Source organism: Helianthus annuus, chromosome 14 (genome assembly GCF_002127325.2).
Source record: "Helianthus annuus cultivar XRQ/B chromosome 14, HanXRQr2.0-SUNRISE, whole genome shotgun sequence".
Lineage (NCBI taxonomy): Eukaryota > Viridiplantae > Streptophyta > Magnoliopsida > Asterales > Asteraceae > Helianthus > Helianthus annuus.
In genome coordinates this window covers 106,956,350-106,963,395 of record NC_035446.2, presented here as the reverse complement: position 1 = coordinate 106,963,395, position 7,046 = coordinate 106,956,350, and positions in this window count along the sequence as shown.

Here is a 7,046-nt window from a genome sequence, read left to right as displayed (position 1 = left end):
GGCATATAATTCTTGTCATAGGACTAGTTAGACGTCTCGAACGCGCTTTTGCGTACACGACACGTTAAAGTAGTGTAAGCTACCTTAATGAGTCGCGATGGGTCGAAAGCACTTAGGTTAGGTTTCTCTTAGAATGTAGGCTTTATCACATGAGTTCCAACACTCATTTGGTTTACAAGACCTCATTCTATCCGATCTTCCGATTTAGGCGTCTATTGTTTAACTAGTGATTCGATTACTAGGTGACACTTGATTCCTTTGGTTTGCTTGAGTTCTATTGATCGAGGATACTTTGCACTACATGTGAGTACATAGTTCCCCTATTTTACTGTTTTCAATTGTTTTTGGGTGATTCATATGTGCTAAATGTTTTCAAGGATTTAACGATGGTTTTCAAAACGATTTTCGATATTATAACGATGATTTCAAAAACGATTAAAACGATTTTTACTAATCTAATAACGATTTCAATAATGTGAACAAAACTTGATGGTTGTAGTTACATAACAAATGACATTCATTAATTTTGGCCCAACCGATCAGTATTAGGTTATGGTACCGTAGAATCTGATAAATCCCGTTACTTTACTACACCCATGGTTATGTGCGGGGGTTGTGGGTAGCGACTGAATCTGATGTTTGTTAACTTACCCTTTGGTGGTTTGTTAATACGAGAACGAGTTGAACGATGGACGAGTCACAAAGGTTTGAATGTTATTAACGAGACGACCATATATAAGTTTTCACAATTAAAACGAGGACGATTTAAACGATCTATACGAGTAAAAGATTTGGGAACGAGTAAACGATTTGGGAACGATATGGGAACAATTCGGGAACGATTTGGAAACGATGTTAAACGATTTCGATAAACGATTGGTTTTTGGTTGAGTGTTTAGATAACGAGACGGGGGTAATGTGGTGAAAACATGGTAGATACGCCGCTGGTACTTCTTATATATAAGTGTTTTCATCATATTACATATCGTGGCGTTATTTAGTTCACTTGGGTAAACGATTTTGAAACGATGTCACACAAAGATGTTTTCTTTTTCTAAGAGATATAAACTATACGAGTTTTATTAACGAGTTTTTACGAGATGTTTTACAATTTGATTTGATAAAACAAATATTTTGGGTTAAGAATCATGGCTACGAGATTTTATAACAAACTATAACCAATTTGATTTGAGTTGGTTAAATATGTTGCAATACATTTTTAAAACAAGGTTTGTATTTTGACTCATGTAGTCTAATAAAGTATTGCAATATATAAACGAGCCATGACTTCGATACCCTTATAAAACCTATGTACTCGCCAGCATTTCTTTGCTGACTAAGTTTTTACATATGTTTCAGGTGTTGATGCTTGATCGATTTCTAGGATGCATGCGTCACATAGGACCTGGACGAGGCCTTAGTGATATAATAATAGTGATAGACGATGTAAAACTTGTTTATTCTATGTTAAGACAATGCAATGTTTAATATTATCAATAAAACGAAACACTTTTTGTATCCATGGTTATGAAACGATAGCTTCTGTTACAACACTCCCCGACGTTTCCGCCACGGTTTATTGTCCTACGTGGTCGGGGTGTGATAGAAGAAGTTGGTATCAGAGCCAATGGTTATAGGGAATTAGGTTATTAGTAATGCTTTGACCTAGACTATAACCTTAGGACCCTAACACAAGTTTACTTGTGTTTAGATTTTAAAACAAAACCGTCACTTATCCTTAGGTGGTAACCACAACGAGAACACAAATCCGAATCTGCTTCGAAAATTAATCATCTGTTCTAGGATGATTGATTACTAGGTTTTGAACCCTCTGTTATATGGTTTTGAACCCTTCCAGTTTGATTCATATTTGGCTTAGTGCCTTTTGAATTTTCAAAATCTCGTCAAAGTTTGGGTTAAAATAATGTGAACACGTGCAAACTGGAAGAGTGAATGCTTGTACCCTGAGTTTTCTAACTAAGGCTAGAGTGTTCGTACAAATCCACATAATCGGACCAGTCACTCTTACCTGGGAACTCTTGGGGTGAGTGTTCACTTATAGGCGAGCATGTCTTCGTGATGCATTATTTTGATTCATTTACTTTGATTAGTCACTGCGTATCGTTTGTTTATTCGAGACAATGCCTCCACGACGTGAAGCACAGTCTTTCACCATTGAAGAAATCGCAGCCCTTGTCTCTCAGCAAGTGGCTGCTGTGCTTCCCGGTGTTGTAACTCAAGTTCACGAGATATACAACAATAACAATAATAACAACAACAATGCGCAGTGTAATTTCAAGAACTTCAATTCTGCTAAACCTCCAAAGTTTTCTGGGTCGCAAGGAGCAACTGCGCTCTTACAGCGGTTCGAGAGTATTGAGAACACATTCAGGCATGTGCAGTGTCCGAATGCACGTAAGGTTGAATTTCCTTCAAGCGTGTTTGAGAAGCGAGCGCTTACCTGGTGGAATGGTATTATGCGATAGGGGTGCCGAAGTGGCGTTGGCACAAACATGGTATGAGCTTCGGGCTCTCATGATGAGAGAGTTCTGTCCCCGTCATGAGATTCGAGCTTTGGAGCGAGAGTTTGACGATTTAAAACAAGATGGGGCTGAGCACCGTGCGTACACGGATCGCTTTGAGGAACACATTCTATTGTGTCCCACCATGGTTACCCCACCAGACAAAGCAATCGAAAGATATATCGATGGTCTACCCGATTCTATGTTGGATATTGTGACCGCTGTTAAACCCACTACCCTTCGTCAAGCGATCGAGTTATCTGCTACCCTGACTGAATCCCAAGTCAGGAAGGGTAAACTCACCCGCAAGGGTGACAAGAAGAAATCGTCTGATTCTACGAAACAACAAGAAGAAGGGTAAAGGTAAAGAAGGTGAGTCGTCGAAGAAATCAAGGAAGCGAAAGGGTGCACAGAACTTTGCTGTTACGACACAGACTGAACAGAACACACCGGCTCAACCTCCTGCGAAAAAGGCGTATGCCGGTACCGCACCTCATTGTGCTCGCTGCAACGGTCATCATGTTGCAGAACAAGCTTGTAAGCAATGCACGACGTGTGGTAAACTTGGGCATTTAGCCAATGTTTGTCGTTCAGGACAAAATCAGGTTGCCCAGGTTCAAGCTCCGGCACAAGGGAATGCTGCTAAATTCCCACCAGGTTCATGTTTTAATTGTGGAGAGTTTGGCCACTTCCGCAACAACTGTCCGAGGCTGGCAAATGCTAACGCGAATCCGAATGCGAACGTCAACGCCAATGTGAATCCTGCTCGAGGGCGAGCATACAATTTGAATGCAAACGAAGCAAGGGCTGACAACGAGGTTGTCAATGGTACATTTCTTGTTAACAATCAACCCGCATCTATTCTTTTTGATTCTGGTGCCGATCGAAGTTTTGTTTCGTTATCTTTTGAACCTTTGCTTGCGATACCTAGAACTAAATTGAGGAAACCCTTATCTGTCGAAGTTGCTACTGGTAAACCTCTTGTTCTCGATTCTGTTATTCGTGATTGTCAGTTGAACCTTGATAACCACCTTTTCCCTATTGACCTCACGCCAATGCAACTTGGAAGCTTCGACATTATCGTTGGAATGGATTGGTTAACCAAACACCACGCTGAGGTGGTTTGTTTCGATAAGATTGTTCGTATTCCTTTGTCTTCTGGCGATATTCTGGAGGTTCGTGGCGAGAAACCTTCAGGTGGATTGAAGCTTATGTCATGTATGAAAGCCCAAAGGTATTTGCGAAAAGGATATGTTGCCTTCTTGGCACATGTCACCGAAGAGAAAAGCAAAAGTAAGAGTATTCAGGATATTCCGATTGTTCGGGATTATCCAGAGTTGTTTCCTGATGAACTGCCTGGTTTGCCTCCAGTTCGTCAAGTTGAGTTTCATATCGACCTTGTACCTAATGCCAACCCGATTGCGAAAGCACCTTACCGTCTTGCACCATCAGAAATGCAAGAGTTATCGAAACAGCTTCAAGAATTATCTGATAAAGGATTCATTCGTCCGAGCTTTTCACCTTGGGGAGCTCCTGTCCTCTTCGTGAAAAAGAAAGATGGGTCTTTTCGAATGTGTATCGATTATCGTGAGCTTAATAAGCTTACCATCAAGAATCGATATCCCTTACCTCGAATTGATGATCTCTTTGACCAGCTGCAAGGTGCTTCATGTTTTTCTAAGATCGATCTGCGTTCTGGGTATCATCAACTTCGTGTTCTCGAAGAAGATATTCCCAAAACTGCTTTCCGCACGAGATATGGGCATTACGAGTTCACAGTCATGCCTTTTGGTTTGACGAATGCCCCAGCTATCTTTATGGACTTAATGAATAGGGTCTATAAACCTTATTTAGACAAGTTCATTATTATGTTCATCGACGATATTCTCATCTATTCGAAGACTCGAGCCGATCACGAGCAACACCTTCGCTTAACGTTGGAACTCCTTAAGAAGGAACAACTTTTCGCTAAATTCTCCAAGTGTGAATTCTGGCTTAAAGAAGTTCAGTTTCTGGGTCATATAGTCAACGAGCAGGGTATTCATGTGGATCCATCCAAGATTGTTGCTATTAAGGATTGGAGTACGCCAACGACACCTACAGAGATTCGATCTTTTCTTGGTCTTGCTGGTTATTATCGTCGATTCATTTCTAATTTCTCGAAGATTGCGGTTCCACTCACTGCTTTGACTCAGAAGAATAAGCCTTTTGAGTGGGGACCCAAGCAAGAAGAAGCGTTCCAGACGCTGAAGCAGAAGTTATGTAATGCTCCTTTTCTATCTCTGCCCGAGGGAAGCAATGATTTTGTTGTCTGTTGCTATGCGTCCAACTTAGGCCTTGGTTGCGTCCTCGTGCAACGAGGTAAAGTTATTGCATATGCATCTAGACAGTTGAAAATCCACGAGAAGAACTACACGACTCATGATCTTGAGTTAGGAGCTGGGGTGTTCGCACTTAAAATCTGGAGACACTACCTCTATGGAACGAAGTGTGTGGTTTTCACAGACCACAAAAGTCTCCAGCATATTCTTAATCAGAAAGAGCTGAACATGAGGCAACGACGTCGGGTTGAACTTTTGAACGATTACGATTGCGAGATTCGCTACCATCCTGGTAAGGCGAATGTCGTAGCCGATGCGCTTAGTCGAAAACAGCGAGTCAAGCTTCATTCTGTCCAAACTCTATCCGATATCCAATCTCGTGTCCTTCGAGCTCAACGATCCTGTGTGATCAAGGGTTTAATGAAAGATGAGCTACCGCTTCAACTTGAGCTTAAACTCGAAAAGAAAGACGATGGTTTACTCTACTTCAGGGATCGTTTGTGGATTCCGAAACAAGACGATCTTCGCACCCTAGTGATGGACGAATCTCACAAGTCTCGATATTCTATCCATCCTGGTGCTGATAAAATGTATAAGGATCTTCGTACTCAGTGCTGGTGGCCTGGTATGAAGAAGGATGTTGCCTTGTATATATCGAAATGCCTAACTTGTCTCAAAGTCAAGGCTGAACATCAACGACCTTCTGGTTTGCTTGTACAACCAGAAATACCGGTTTGGAAGTGGGAGAGCCTTGTGATGGATCTCATCACTAAGTTACCACATACTTCTAAAGGTCACGATGCTATTTGGGTTGTCATCGACCGATTAACGAAATCAGCTCATTTTCTTCCGATTCGCGAGGATCTATCTGCTGATAAACTTGCAAAGATTTATGTTGATGAGATTGTCTCACGACATGGTGTTCCTTTGGATATCATTTCCGATCGTGATGCTCGATTTTCATCTCGTTTCTGGAAGACCATACAATCTGCTATGGGAACCCAACTAAATCTAAGCACTGCTTATCATCCCCAAACAGATGGACAATCCGAAAGGACGATTCAAACTTTGGAGGATATGCTTAGGGCATGCGTGATAGACTTTGGTGGTAATTGGGATTCTCATCTGCCAATGATAGAGTTCTCTTACAACAATAGTTATCATGCTAGCATCAATATGGCACCATTCGAAGCTCTCTACGGTCGAAAATGTCGTTCACCTGTCTGTTGGAACGAGACCGGTGAAGCTCAGCTTACTGGACCTGAGCTCGTTCTGGAAACAACAGACAAAATCAAGAAAATTCGCGATAATCTTGTGACAGCTAGAAGCCGTCAAAAGAGTTATGCGGATATGCGACGCAAGCCCTTAGAATTTCAAGTCGGAGATCGTGTCCTGCTCAACGTTTCACCTTGGAAAGGATTCGTGAGATTTGGAAAGAAAGGAAAACTTGCACCTCGATATGTGGGACCATTCAAGATTGTGGAAAGAATTGGGAAAGTTGCCTATCGACTAGAGCTACCTCCAGAGCTTGGAAATATTCATCCAACTTTTCACGTGTCCAATCTGCGAAAGTGTTTAGCTGACGCTGATCTTCACATACCTCTCGACGAGATCCAAATCGATGAAACGATGCACTTTGTCGAGAAACCCGTGGAGATAGTGGACCATACATTCAAGCAGTTGAAGAACAAACGGATTCATCTGGTTAAAGTTCGTTGGGAGTCCAAACGTGGCCCAGAATTTACTTGGGAACGTAAGGATCAAATGATGACCAAATATCCGCAATTGTTTTCACAAGCTTCCTCTAGTTAAAAATTTCGGGACAAAATTTCCTGAAGTAGGGGAGACTGTGACAACTGTGCTCTGAAATCTCTGTACGATGTAAAACAATGTTGATTATTAATAAAACAATGTGCTTTGGTGTTATTATATGTGTTTTGATGTATTATGTGTGTATTTGTGTTTGGTGATTTTTGCAATTCGATTCGATTCCAATTTCAAGCTCTAAATCGCTTTCTAGAAAGTTATACGCGCACTAATGCGTAAATATAAACAGTTTAATGCAACAAACACTCCAGAATAGTGAAATAGGCTTAACATACCTTAAATAACCTCCACATAACTTAGAAATAAGTTTTGGATGGTTCGGTGTGTTAAAATCAACCTTGTTCGATCAAAGGGACTATTTATGTCAAATTGCGAA